Genomic DNA, 15327 nt, shown 5'->3' with positions numbered 1-15327 from the left:
TGACCCCGGTGCTCTTTCCTGCCAAGGCAGGGGGTCGGACTAGATGATCTACCTAGGTCCCTTCCGACTCTAGCTACTATGAAACTATTTTGGCATCCTGATTAAGCTTACTTTTCAGAGAAGTATTGAACACCTACCCTCCACAAAAAACCTGGGCCCAATAAAAGCCTGAAGTTGGAGACCCAATAACGGAGACACCAAAAATATCAATGACAAATTCTTCAAAAGGAAAAATTACTCAAATCCAGGCTCTAGATTCTGGGATGAGAAGAAGCTGGACACAATGAAGACAAGCTACTCTACAACCATCTTATGGCTAATTAGTTAGGTCAGCAGCAGTAGTACTTAAAGTCATTCGGTCCACCGCTTCAGAGACAAATGTTTTAAACAAAAGGAGAAGCATCCTTCCTGAAATTGCACAGGTATACCACTATTTCCCATGCTTTCCCTTTGTACTTCCATTCTGTGTAAATACTGTAAATGTAACTTGCAATAACTACCTGAAGAGATAATTGGTTTCAAGTCTTCCACATAGAAATTCTGCTCAGCTGAAGAAGGGTGTTTGTACCCGAAAGTTTACGAAGAAGAATTGTTCCAGCTATTTTAGTCGGTCTCATAAAAGATAGCGGATTTACCCAAAGAATTGTCTGATCAGCTGGAGAGACTTTATGACAACTAGGTAGCAGATAAGAACGGTATATGTTCTGAGATAAAAATCAGAAAAAGCTACTTTTAAAAAGAAAGGATAGTAATTCACCTAACATTTAAAGTGCTTTGATTGTGCACTTTGTGGAGGTAGTTCCCAGAGCTTGGTGAGCAGGCATCCACCATCCATGTGGAACAGAGCTGTTGCCGATGCCTAAATTCTCTCATTAAATCTCTGCTATTTTATAGCTAATCTCATTTTTATAGAGGGCATAAAGGTCTCTACAAGATTCCATTGTTCTACTTGTTGGCAGCAGAGTACCATTGCTTTTATGGCTGTAAAATTCATCCAGCATTTTTTCTTAAGTCAAAAAGAATTAGGGGGGTGGGGGGAATAGGACGGACACGGACGACACACAAGAAAGAGGACTTTCTTCGTCTGATTTGCTATAAGAAATAGATATTCCAGGCTCAACAATGTGAGAGTGCAGAACTTTCATCTTCAAGCCCTTCTATCCTTCTACAAGTCTCTCATATCTCTATGAAGGTGCCCAACAGCAGGGCAACCAAAGTATTAATATAGTATGAGCTCCAGAATACTACTTAGCTGCACATTACATGGACTGAGATTCAAACAATCCACAGAGCACAATCAGACACTTCAAGTTCAACATGTGTAGCATCTTATGCAAAACTACCAACCTATTACCAATTCACTACAGGGGGGGGGGGAAGAGGTGGCAGAACTATACAGTAAAATCTGCATTAGTATCAGACCACCTTGAAGCACAGACCACATTTTGGAACAAACAAACAAACCTGTTATAAAACCCTTTCAACATGCTGTCTGATTCCATGCATCTTTTCAGTAGACAGGATATGAACTGAAATAGTTGGCTTTTATTAGATATGGGCTCAGCCTGAACCTTGGGACTCACACTAGTCTGACCTCTGCCAGAGTTCTGGATTTGAATGTTATCAATTCAGCTCACTGCTGTTTTCCACACATACGCCCTTCTGTAGGAACAAGGGATTGATGACCACCTGCCCTGCCCATCTGCCCTCCCCACTCCAACAGAATGGAATACATCAGTACAATCTTGACAGCACCCTCCATGCCTAGTACTGGTAAAGACAGAAAAGCCTACTGAGGAAATTTCTTCATAACCGCATCTTCAGGCATCTGATGAAACCCATGCATGTGACCTATAGCCACTGTATAGCGATTGCCATGAAGGTCTTATCTTTTCATTAAAGCAGAGAATCTGCCTGCTATCATCAATGAGGTTGGACAGTTGTTTGCTTTAAGCATCTCCTAAATGCTCTAAAAACCTGCATGGGACTGAATAAATGCTCAGAAAATGAGCTTTTCAACATATAACCCTTTCTGGGAATCAGCTGCTGCTTCTATCTTTCTTTGGTGCACCCTTGGTATTAGTGGTAGTTGATCTCAATTATCTACATCAGGGGTGTCATATTTACTTCCTGCCCCAAGACTGAAGCTCCTTGTTGGCCAGATCCAGCTCAGGGCACAGGTTCAACAGCTCCAGCTCCCACCTGATGCATGCTCTGGCACCAATGGCTCCAGCTCCCATTGCATGCCATGTGCCCCATGCTGGAGTTGGAGCTTCTCCCTCTGACTCCTTTCATGCTGGGGTGGCAGCTCCAGCTCTGGAGTGGAGCACACAGTAGTGACAACTCCAGCTCCAAATCTGGCACCAGACACCATGGCAGCAGTGGCAGTGGAAGTAAACAGCCAAGGAGCTGGGGCTGAGGCAGTGGCAACAAGCAAAGAAGTCAGAAGCTAGCTGGGGCTTTGTTGGCCCTGGGTCACCCTCCTGCCACCCATCACCATGTCCACTGGGTGCTATGCCCCCCATCTGGCAGTTGGTAGGTCAGCAGGCTGGATAAGGCAGCTCTGAAGGCTGGATCTGGCCTTCAGGCTGAATGTCTGACATTCCTATCTACAGTAGTCTCAGCTTGTACATAATGCTCGCTGCTGTTTGAAGGAAACAATACTAAAAATATATCAACCTTCGGGATCAGATTGCTAAAACAGCAAGTGTCAAAATTCATGAGTTAAACAGAAATGCGTGTGTACAGCAATATAGGGACAAGACAGTTTCTAGCTAGCATACCTCTCCAGGAAGGGGATGGCTTAAGAGAACATGCTACAGTCACTGAATTTGAGTTACAGTATTGCACCCAGTCCTTTCCTTGGTAGAATTCTATGTATGAGCAGTACTGATATTGCTACAATTTATCTGTTTCAATTTGCACAGATTTTTACTTTTGGAAAATGTATCCTGATAGTACAATTATTCTGGAAGGAGCTCCGAGTACTTGCTTCAGGATTATATACAAGTTCTGCAGAAATCCAGGAATGATTGCTTGGAAATACAGGACCTGTTTTGGAAGCCAGTTGTCAGGCAACCTTGTAACAACATGTCTTGGTGTCATATGAGCATGGCTTTGAAGCCAGTAGAATTTACTTCAGCCAGAACTCTGACATACATTCTTCTGTCCTTCCTATTGATATAGCAGATTTCCCAACAACATCACTAATGGTAATGTTCCAAACCTTTCAGGTGTTTTTGATATGTCATCCAAGTTTCACACCCATACAACAGAATAGGGATGATAGCAGCCTGGTAGATGAGAAGTTTGATCACGATATCAGGACCGAAACCATTGAACATCTCCAAAATTGTTTTCAAAGGCAGCACTAGCAAATTTTATCCCATGTCTAATGTTGCCATCTATGTTTACTTTTTGGGAAAAGTGGCTACCCAGGTAGGAAAAAGCTCAATATTCTCTAAGGATTACTTTCCATTTGTAATTTGTGGAGGAGCTGGTTGGTGAAGGATTTTGGCTTTTGTGAAGTTGACAGCAAGTCAAAGCAATTCATACACTTCACAGAAGCAAACAAGAGTGACCTGGAGCTGTTCAAATGAGTGGGATTTTCCTCCAGGTCTCAGCTTCACTATGATAATGAATATCTTGCCTATGTTTGGAGTTAAATGAAGATTCTCTTTTCCAAGTGTTCCTTTCCGTAGCTCAGAGTTTCTGCCCACTACAGAACTGGTATCACCAAGAAGGATGATCTTATCTTAGAATCATGGAATCACAGAAAATTAGGGTTGGAAGGGACCTCAGGAGATCATCTAGTCAAACACCCTGCTCAAAGCAGGACCATTCCCAACTAGATCATCCCAGCAAAGATTTTGTCTACCTGGGTCTTAAAAACCCAAGGATGGAGATTCCACAACCTTTCTAGGAAGCCTGTTCCAGTGCATTACTACCCCCCAGCGAGAAAGTTCCTCCTCATATCTAACCCAAACTTCCTTTTCCTACAACTTGAGACCTTGCTCCTTGTTCTGTCACCTGCCACCACCAAGAACAGGCTAGCTGTATCCTCTTTGCAACCACCCTTCAGGTAGTTGAAAGGCTGCTATTAAATCCATTCCATCTTCCCTCCTCCAGACTAAATAAACCCAGTTCCCTCAGAAGTCATGAGCCAGTCCATTAACCATTTCTTCTGCCCTCTGCTGGACTCTCTCCAATTTGTCCACATCCTTTCTGTAGCAGGGAGCCCAAAATTGAACACAGTACTCCAGATGTGGTCACCAGTACCAAATAGAGGGGAAGAATCACTTCCCTCAATCTGCTGGCAACGCTTCTACTAATGCTGCCCAGTATGCTGTTAACCTTCTTCACAATAACGGCACACTATTGGCTCATATTCAGCTTACTGTCCACTGTAACCCCCAGGTCCTTTTCTGCAGAGCTGCTGCCCAGCCAGTCAGCCCCCAGCCTGTACTGGGGCATGGGATTCTTCCATCCTAAGTGCAGAACTTTGCATTTGTCCTTGTTGAAGCTTATGATATTCCTGTGGGTCCAATCCTCCGATTTGTCCAAGTCTCTCTGAATCCTAGTTATACCCTCCAGCATATTTACTACTCCTTGGTGTCACCTGTAAACTGGCTGAGGGTACACCTCCCATCCCATCTTCGAAGTTCTTGATGAAGATATTAAACAAAACTGGCCCCAGAACCAACCCTGGCTGCCTGCTAGACATTGAGTCACCAATTACCAACCTTTGAGTCTGACAATCCAGCCAGTTTTCTATCCACCTTACAGTCCAATTAAAAAAGAGCTCAATTCAAATCCAGATGTCAACATGCCCAGGGTCAATATTAATATATTCTTCCATTACGTAATGAGTTGTCAGATCTCAGCTATACTGCTGTCCCCATTATCTCCTGGGAGGAAGGAGAAATTGGTTAATAACATTCCTTCCAAAAAAGACTTCAAAAGTAGAAACATCTGCTAAATTCATTTGCCGATGCTTGGCTGGAGTTCAGTAGTAGGGAAATCTGTAATTGATTCTTTCTTCCCTCACCCACAGAAGTCGCAATGAACAGTATCCCAGCTTCACTGGGAATATGACAGCTTATATGGGAGGAGGAAAAACTCAACAAGCAACTAAGGATCATTTTTGCTATTACCCAATACAGCAACAAATTTTCAGAAAGGTCCTCAAAAGTTACAGTCAAAGCGTTGCTGGTTTTTTTAGCATCCACATTTTCCTGCCTATATGTTTAGAAACAAAAAAAGTGATTGCACATGTGAACCAGGTGAATAGTCAAGGGCCTAACTCCATTTATGGTAGATGTGGAAATTTAAGTGCCAAAATTCTTTGATGATCCTTTGAAATCTAGTACACAGCTGTGGAAAATGTTATCAAAATTTAGATCCAGGTTAAGCACCTCTGATATGGTCCCTTTGACTATTTTCTGCCTACTTCATTTTGCAGATTGAGAACCTAGGCAGAAGGTAACTGCCTCGTACAAAAACCTTGCAGCAAAGCTTGGACCTGAACCCAGAATCCTGATCCTCAGTCTATCTTTCATAGCATGTCTACTTGCATGTGACCTCCTGCACCCCACTTTTCATTGTATGTCTAACTTTAATTGCATGTCTACTTCTATTGGCAAAGGCTGAAGAATTAAGGTTATACACATGATGAACAAAGAGTTAACTTTGTAAAGAACTTTAAAGTACCAAGTGCTCAAGAGTTAAGAAATACCAAAATTAAACCCTTTCTGCATATTTTTAAATTTGATCCCATTCCACATATGTGTTCCCATATAATCTAATCACCTGCACACAAACTATTGTCCCCAGCCTGTTCTAAGGACAAATGAGAGTATATTGCAGGAACTAGTTGTGTATAGCATCTCTGCCTCACTGGTTGTAGAAGTTGGAAGGTATGTAATGAAATGGAATAAAGGATTGCAAGGAGAGAAGTGACAGTACACAGGCAGATTGGGGGGATGGAGGAGGGAGTGCAGGAGTGTAGTTGCACTCCCCCTTCCACAGTGAAAATCATGTGCCAGTAGCTCCATTTTCCTGTGGCTGGGTCCCCTGTCTGAGGCATGGCTGGAGCTGCAGTGTGGACTGCGACACCTGGGAGATGAAGCAGGAAGCAGGTAAGAAAAGAGGGACCCAATCACTGGTGCTGCTGTCCCTAGCTGACTTGGGGACATGGGAGGCCCCCAGGACTGCTCCTAATCCACTCCAGCCAAGGGCCACAGGAAACAGCTGCATAGAGTGCTGGGTCAGCAGCAGTGGCAAGGCTGAGTCTTCACTGGGGCTGCAGCAGAAAGGAGCAGGTGCAGTGTCAGGCAGGGCTGGGGACAAGTGCACCAGATCCTCCTTCCAATACCTGCTCTTGGACCCAGGGGACACAGAGAGAGTGGGAGTACCTGGGAGACAGAAATGACCCACTGATAGCACTACTGCCACTCCTGCCCAGCACTTTGATCCACTCTTCATGCAGCTGGAGCTCCCAGGCCAGTGAGGAAAAGTGTGATGGAAGGGGAGGGTGCAAGGACTCCACTCTGCCACTGCCACCGACCCAACACCCCATGCAGCTGCTCCCCAGAGACGTCATCTGGTGTGGTCTCTGGGGCTTCCCTGACACTTACTGAAGCCCCCACTTGCAGCAGAAAGGAGCAGACCTAGGGCTGCCCTACCCCTGTAATCAGCACTGGGCAGGCTCCCCCCCGCCCCGCTTCTTGCACCCAGATGAAAACTTGCTGGAGAGCATGACAGAGCAATGGGAGAGAAATGGAGAGGAGGGAAGGTGCCTGCACTGGAAGAGGCAGGAGTGGGGTGGGCAGAAGAGCAGTCAGGGGAGTTTTACCTGCTTTGGGGACTCCAAAAAGTTCCCATAAGCTGTTGCCATGGCACAGTCTGCCCTCAGGGAGGGAAAAGGGGGAAGGGTTTCAACCTCCCCTGCAGCACTGGTAGCACCTCCCGCAGCCCCACTTTTCAAATTCCTAGATCAGCCCATGGGCCAGTATAATTTTTAAAGGCAGTTGCCTTCTATCCCTCTCTCTACCGCACCTGTCTAGATGCAATACTGGGTGGGTTACTAAAAATCAAAACCAGCATATCCAGCATGAAGACATTTCAGTTCACACAACTAAAATTAAAATAAGTGATAAACTATAGCCAGGGCTTTGTAAGACAAAGTATCAGGCAAACAATTATACACAGCACTGCCAGATGCCAAATATTGTGTGTTATGAGTGAGGTAAACAAGAGTTAAGGAGTAGTCCAGGGATTTATGAGAGAATGGTTTGGTAAAGGCAATCCTGTACTGATATCCTGGGTTTCAGGGACTGGTATCCCTAGAAATGGATAATATTGCAATGTATGCCAGTGAGTACATGAGCATATATACTAAAAGTTAAAAGTTCAAATGTAAGGAAATGTTAAGTCATAAGTTGCAAAGGAGCCTTACCCAGTTTACACTAAATTGGTTTGCATTAATACAGAATAAGTTTGCAACTTTGTCCTAACTCTCATGACTATTACTGTTTGATGCCTTTCAAAATCCTTTGTTGAAATTAAGATTGTTACAGGATATTAGCTATCAGTAACGCAACTACAGGAAGGTGAAAATAGGTTGGGAAGGGCATAGCCCTAACCGCAGCTAACCCTGCCACTGCTACCAACAATGCAGCACCGGTGTCGCACCACATATGGCTGCTGTCCAAGGCACAGAGTTGCCCAGTGTTGCTTCTGTTACCTATTTACTAAGCTCAAAATTTCTTCGGCTTAAAAAAATACAAACAAAACCCCCCCACAAAAGAGCCTCTGACCATGAGAAATTGGATATAAGTAATTAAAATGATTTGAATGCAAGTATGAATGCATGAAATGTACCCATTTTCATCTCTGGTACAGCAAACCTCACCAAGCTTAAGAGAACAGACAAAGAAAAAATATTCAACTAGAAATAAGGTGCCAATTTATTGGTGAGGGCACATGAACATCAGAACAAATTTCCCCTGGCAAAAGGGTGGATTTTCCATGATTTTAAAACTAGCCTACACACCCACCTCAGTTATTGCTCTAGTTTAGCCAGAAGTTAGGGGCTTAGAAATTAATTCCTTAATTACTGTGTTATGTCCACTCGTATTACAGATCAGATTAGAGGATGAAAAACCATTAATACCAACAGGAAGTTTTCATAATGAATGTAGAAGAAAACTGAAGATCACATTGCTATGTTTAGTTATTAGTTAAATTTGTTTGTAAAAGCAAATATTATACTGTGCCTGGCTTTCAATTAATGTCATGAATATGTTTTAGAGAATCCCACACAAGTATCCCAAGACATGGAAAGGGCACTTGTCTCTTGTGATACCCACTGAACTGCATGCATCTGAAAACAGAAATGCCTTTAAAAAGCACAAGGTCCCAGTAGTGTTAGAGGGTGCAGTACCATAGCGGTTGAGCAGTTGGACTGGTGTGTGTTTGGCAGAAGTTCAGCTCGCTGGTCTACCCTAGTACTGCTTTCACACACAAACTTTGGAACAAGTCCATTTATCAAATCTGCCTTGGTGCTGTATTAGGTCGGTTTGTAAATTAAAACGAGGGGAAAAAAAAAGCAATGCAACTTAAAGTTAACAATTTTCTCACTACAGTTTCATGTATGTTGTATAGAAGTGGAAGGTAGACAAAAAAAATTACTGTGATATCTGAAGGTTTCATTGGAGGTTACTATGAAGCCAGGCACATTCTGAAGCATTAAAACTGTTCCAATTAATTCTTTGCACTAAAATCAACTGTCAAGTTTACCCCAAGACAATAATAATGCTTCACAATATTTATTTTTTTATTTCTTTTTTCTTTTTTAGGAGGTGAGGCTAGATAATGAAAAACAGGCATACGTCTTTCCTATTCAATATATCTTTAAAGATATTTCATCATCATTTGGAACAACCAAAAAGATTCTTCCCAGTTCCTTATGCAGGAAAGAGATGAAGAGTTTTCAGTCAGCTATGTATGTCTTAGCCAATGGATAACAGACCGTATCAAGCAAGACGCACATTATTTTGTGCACAAACTATTATGTCCATTTTGCATGATCAATATGGAAAGATATTTGTGATGGTATTATTTTAGAATTAATTCTAAAATACCATATTTTGTTGCACACAACTCCAAAATAAGACATGGACCTTGTTTCTGGAAGGTAGAAAGTAGGAAAAAATATTTTTCCAGAACTATGGTCTGGAGCTGGCTGTCTTGCAAAATGGTTGCCTCTTCCCTCCAGGACAGCAAGAAATAGGGGTGGAGCCCAGTGTTAACCCTTTCGCAGCTGTTAACAAATTGGCGCTATTCTTGGATGCTGTCATGCCTCTACTGCCGTGTGAAGGGTTGCATCTAACCCAGCGTACACTCCTAGACTTTCGTTTTCAGATTGCACCATCTGATATTATAACACTATTTACCGATTCTTGCCTCTTTTAAAAATAAACAATTTTTTTAAGAATATGTCTGACCAATTACGAGACACATCATACACAACATTCGCACAGTCCTGATATTCTTGAAAAGAGAGGAGAGTGTTAGTCCCACTGGTCTCCTTCACTCCCTGGGAGTCTCCTCTCCCCAGGGTTTCCTCGTTTTCCCGCTCTTGCCGGCCCCACCTCTCTCTCCTGTGGTTTGCCTGATCACCACTGAGCAGGTGCTCTGGCATCTCTGCACTCCTCCCATGTCTCCGTCTTTTTCTTTTTTGGACCCTTCTCCTGCCGGGAGTCTTTTGTTTATTCTCACTGTCTTTTCACACATCCTCCCCCTTAAGATGCCGCTAGGCACCTTACATTCCAGCCTTCCGTTGCAGTCTCAAAGTGCAGGAGTCTCACCTCAGCAAGTAATGTGAGTTTGGGAAGTCGTCACTGCAACGACACTGGGACAAGAAGTCTGCCACAACACTGAATTTAGGACCAGCCATGCCGATGTGGAAATGCAAGGGTTGTAAAGTGAGGGCCCAGCGGGTGATCCATGCATTGTCAATTTGTGTGGACTGCAGCCACTTTAAAGGGGCATAATCAGTAACTAATGTGAACATGCGGCCCAGGAGGTAATACCAAAAATATTCTGTGCCCCGTTTGATAGCTAAACAATCCCGCTCAGTTGTGGCATACCTTTGCTCCTGTGGATTCAATTTTCTGCTGGCATAGGCAATTGGGTATTTCATATCGTCAGTCACTTGAGTTAACACTGCTCCCAGGGCATGATTAGAGGCATCCATCTGCAACATGAAAGGACGTGTGAAGTTGGGTGTTTGAAGGACTATGTTCTTACATAAAGCCTGTTGTGTTTTCCGAAAAGTTTCCAAAACAGTACGCGTTCCACTGTATGGGTCTGTTACCTTGTCCCTTTAACAGACCAGTTAGCGGGGCTGTCACTGCCACGAAATGGGGAATGAACTGGAGGTAATAACTGACCAATCCTAGGAAGGCCTGCATTTGTTTCTTTGTTTGGGGTGGTGAATAGTCCCAAATAGCTGCTATTTTGTCCGTGAGTGGACGAATACACCCCTGTCCAACCATAATGCCCAAGTATTTGGTTTCAGCTTTGACTAATGCACATTTGCATGGATTCATGGTTAAACCGGTCAGTCTTAATTCTTGAAGAACTGCTCGAAGGGCATTTAAATGTTGGCCCCAGTCAACAGCATAAATTATAATATCATCCATATATGCTACGGCATATTGCTGATGTGGTGCCAGGACCCAAATCAATTAATCTTTGGAACGTTGCCACAGCTCCATGTAGGCCAAATGGCACACGCTTGGATTCGTACAGTTGCCAGGGTGTGCCAAAAGCAGTTTTTCACCTGGTCTTCTTTGCGGACAGGAATCTGCCAATAACCCTTAGCTAGATCTAAGGTAGATATGAATTTGGCCCTTCCAACTCTTTCTAATAATTCACTTATCTATGGCATGAGAAAAGCGTCAAATTTTGGTATTGCATTTAATTTTCTGTAGTCCACACATAATTGTATTGAGCCATCTTGTTTGGGCACAGCTACTGATGGACTACGCCCTGGACTACACAACTAATTATTCCCAGAGCCAACATCTTGTCAAACTCTGCTTTTATCATATCATACCAATGATATGGAATGCTCTTCCATTTTTCTCTAATCACTTCCCCCTCAGAAGTGATAATTTTGTGATTTATTCTTTTAGCATATCCTGGGGTTTCGTTAAACATCTCCAAATTTGTTTATTATGAGCTTTAACTATTCTTTTTGTTCTACTGTCAGTTGATCTTCTAAACCTACTCCTTTATCAGCTTCCCGTCCCCTTTTGAATTTGTTTGTTTTGGTTTCTGGCTCTGACTGTTCTCTTATTTGGGTTCCCAACAGACACTCTGGTTCATTCCATGTTTTCAACAAATTGACATGAAAAAAATTTGTCTTTTTTGTGTCCGGGGCATAAGATTTCATAAATCAACAGGGCCGACTCGCCTAATTATCTTGGACAGTCTTTGCCAACAAGTTAAGAATTTACTCATTGCACTGCGTAGTAGTACTGACACTTTTTGCCCTTCCCGTAGTTCTCTTCATTGTCCCTTTGTTGTACTTGACTTTTTGTCTCTCTTGTGCTCATTGGAGATGTTCTCTGGCTACCTCTCCTGCTTTCCGTAAATCTTTTCCTCAATTCTTGTACATACTTGGTTGGTTCCCCTTTCTCCCATTCCTCCTGTTCCACATCCAACAGGCTTCATGGTTGGTGGCTGTATGCCAGTTTGAACGAAGCAAACCCAAGGGAAGATTGCAGGAGTTCCCTTACTTGCGAACAACAGGGGTGGTACTAACGAGTTCCGCTTCCATGGTTCTTCTTGAGCGCAATGTCGTAGCATATTTTTGAGAGTCCCGTTAAACCTTTCCACCAACTTTTTGGTTTGGGGGTAGTATACAGCCGCACGCAAGTGTCGCATCTTGAGTACTTGGTATAGACTTCTCCTTACGTGGGACTTGGAAGTTCGTCCCTTGGTCAGTGATTATTTCTTTGGGTATACCCAGTCTTGATACCCACTTCATCAATTGCTCTGCTACCCAAGGTCCTGTAACTGTGCATAGAGGGATTGCTTCAAGGAAGCAAGTGGCATAGTCTATTAAAGACTAGTAAGAATTGGTAGCCCACAGAACTTTTTGGTAGTGACGCTATTATATCTAGGGCTATTCAGGGAAAGGGCTCTTCCACTACCGGCATTGAACATAGGGGTACTGGAAGAGGTTTTTGGAGGCCAACCTGCTGACAATTAGGGCAAGCTCTACAGAAGTCTTCGACTTGCTCATAGAGTCAGGGCCAGAAACACCATTTAGTCTGTCTAGCCTCCGTTTTATTCTTCCCCATGTGACCTCCCAATGGATTTGTAAGTGACAATTTCAATAGAGTTTCTATACCTCTGGAGAATTAGATGCTGTAGCATCTCTACTCCATCAGGTTGGCCCAATGTAATTCTATACGATAGACCCTTCCTTATTTAGTATCTGGGTAATGCGTGACACCGCTCGAGGCATTATTACCCACTAGTCTCGTCTGGCCAGTTCCGACCGAATAATGACTCAGAACAGATCTTCTCCCTGTTGGGCTTCCCCGAAGTGAGCACTGCTTGCAAAACTCTCTAGATCAAATCCTCTGGCTCGGCTGGAGCTTCTCACCCTTCTCCCACCAGTCCCATCTGTTTTTCCTCTTGTGCTCTCACTGTATCCAACACTGGACAGAAATTTACCATATCTCGGCCTAATATCATTGGATACGGTAGATCCTTGGCTAGCCTGACCGGCATTTCTCTCACGACGCCCAATACTTCCACCCAATACTTCTTCCATGGATACACTGATGGTTGCCCATGCATACAAATCATCTTCACCGCATCCACTCACGGAGCCCAATCCCTTGGAGCCAAGTCTGCCCTAAGGTCAGTGTGCAACCCATGTCCACAATGGCTTGCATCTTCTTCCCACCTACCCTAACCCAAATTGTTGGTTTAATCCTTCAATTTCTCCCTGCCTGTTTTCATCATCTCTACCTGTCCATTACCCCCCTGCTCCTGGCATCAAACAATGGCTCCCGTTCATGTTGATTCTGGTGAAGGAACATTCGTACATTCTCTTGCCATGTGCCCCATCTGTCCACACCAGAAACACATTATTGATCACCTCATTTCCCAGGGTTCTTTATGATCGACTTCTGGTAGTATGGTGTCCAGCCTTCCTTTGATACCCTGTTCTTGGTTGCCTTCTCCTTGTGCGCTGTCAAAATCTTCGGCTAATCTCAATGCCTCAGCAGGCGACTTTGGGCGGTAACAATGCACCCACCGCAATGTACCTTAATCTAGGTCCATTAAAAACTGTTCCCGTAAACTCTGAGTGCACAGTTCCACTTCAGACACCTCTTGGGGTCTCAGCCACTTATCTAATAGATCGGCTAAATGCTGGAGTGGTATCCACGGGGACTTGTCCTCTCTTCTCTTCTTGATTCAAAAGGCTTTATGATATCTCTCTGGGTTGATGTTCAAATGATACATGATTTCCTTTTTTACTTTGTCACAGTTGACTGCTTCGCCTGGTGCATAGGTCAATAAATGGACTGGAGTCTTCCAATCAGCGATACCCCCAATTGACCAGCCCATCTATTCTGATCCAAACCAAAGGCCAAAGCGACTCCTTCAAAACCCAGAAGCCTTTCTGGAGGGTTATCCTGCAGAGTCATCTTGAGTACCTTCAACTCCACTCAGTTCTGTTGAGTCCATGCTTGCTGGTGGAGCCAGTTTTCCTCAAGAGCAGTTTGTTGAGTTGCTTGTTGTTGTTGTTGTTGTAGCAGCAGCTGACTCACCAGATGTAAGGTCTGCTAAAGCGGTTCAGAACTCCCCATTGTGCCTGGCAGCATTTCCATGTGTTCTTTGCGACTTAGGCTGTTGTCAAAGTTCCTGGCCAATGCACCACTTGTGGGGGTTGCATCTAACCCAGTGTACACTCCTAGACTTTCATTTTCAGATTGCACTGTCTGATATTATAACAATATTTACCGACTCTCACCTCATTTTCTTTTTTAAAAACATGTCTGACCAATTAAGAGACATGTCATACACAACATCTGCACAGTCCTGATTATCCTTGAAAGGATAGGAGAGTTCCTAGGTCCCTATTTCCTCCTCCTTGAAGATCACTTCTGTTCACTTCCCTTGTCGGAGCTCCCCCATTTTGTTAGTCCCACCTTCACTCACCAGGAGCCTCATCTCTCCGGGGTTTCCTTGTTCCCTGCTCTCACCAGCTCCACGCCTCTTCTTCTGCATCTATTTCTCCTTTGCCCCGCCCCTCTCCCCTGCACCTTGCCTGAACATCACGGAGCAGCTGCTCCAGAATCTCCATGCTCCTCCGTCTTTCTTTTTTGGACACTTCTCCTGCCAAAAGTCTTTTGTTTATTCTTGCTGTCTCTTCACACCCTGCAAAAAATATCAGCTTCTCTGTAAGACACGCACTCTTGTATTGGATGCTGATTTTGGGGGAAAGTGTGCGCGTGGTATGCAAGTAAATATGGTAAATATTTGTGTATGCACTTTTTTTTTTTTTTTTTTTTAGAATTTTTCATACAAATTAACATCTAAAAACATGATACATCATCACCCATACAAGAGTAAGTATCTTTATTTAGAAAGGAAAAAAATGTGACCAAAATTCAGAAAAGTGGTCTTTTGTAGTCCTTCAAGTACCACAGAAAAAATAAACTCTGAATTTTCTAGTGATAAGCAAAAGTAATAAACAATTCCCTGAGAAAGCTACAGACCTATTTTTTTTTCAAAATCCAACTACTCTCTTCTGGATTACTGAGAATCCAACAGAGAACTGAACTTTTGACAAAATTAGACTGGAGCTGAAATCCTAATAAGCACTTCCACCCCCTGCATAAAGCCCAGTTTCAGGCAAGCACGTAGCTGCCAGTATATTAAGCATGTTCTAATATTCCTTTCCTGAATAAAGCTGATTTTTCTGATTCAACATGTAGAAATTTTACTACCTTTTGATTATGTTAAGCTATTATGAAGATAAATCAAGAGATTACTGGTCTGTTTTTACTGGGGCCTCAACAAGCTCTTCAATTACGCAAGTGATGCTTTCCAAACACACATGTGCATGTGTTCTGGAGATTTCAGAGATTTCATAGACATCAGGGCTGGAAGGGACCTCGGGAGATTGAGTCAAGCCCCCTGCCCAGAGGGCAGGAAGTCAGCTGGGGTCATAGGATCCCAGCAAGATAAGCATCCAATTTACTCTTGAAGGTGTTCAATGTAGGCGCTTGAACC

The 15327-nt window shown here is 43.4% G+C and overlaps 1 protein-coding gene and 1 long non-coding RNA gene across 5 annotated transcripts in view; one reads left to right on the top strand and one right to left on the bottom strand.

Annotated features, from left to right (window-relative positions):
- LOC109314604 overlaps positions 1 to 892 on the top strand; it is an 11979-nt gene extending 11087 nt beyond the window's left edge. Inside the window, exon 3 of the long non-coding RNA XR_002102323.1 lies at positions 555 to 892. This is a non-coding gene — a long non-coding RNA (uncharacterized LOC109314604). The remainder of the gene's footprint in view (positions 1 to 554) is intronic.
- FBXL7 (F-box and leucine rich repeat protein 7) overlaps positions 1 to 15327 on the bottom strand; it is a 330312-nt gene that overhangs the window by 205315 nt on the left and 109670 nt on the right. The window contains exon 3 of one of the 4 annotated variants that reach the window (XM_019541814.1): positions 10152 to 10258. The exons of the other annotated variants lie outside the window; for them this stretch is intronic. The gene's annotated coding sequence lies outside the window, so the exon portion shown is untranslated. The remainder of the gene's footprint in view (positions 1 to 10151; positions 10259 to 15327) is intronic. 4 annotated transcript variants of the gene reach the window in all.

This window comes from Crocodylus porosus, unplaced genomic scaffold (assembly GCF_001723895.1).
Source record: "Crocodylus porosus isolate Cpor-Errol unplaced genomic scaffold, CroPor_comp1, whole genome shotgun sequence".
Taxonomy (NCBI): domain Eukaryota; kingdom Metazoa; phylum Chordata; order Crocodylia; family Crocodylidae; genus Crocodylus; species Crocodylus porosus.
Note: the sequence above shows the minus strand (reverse complement) of the source record. Positions and strands in the feature narration are given on the sequence as shown.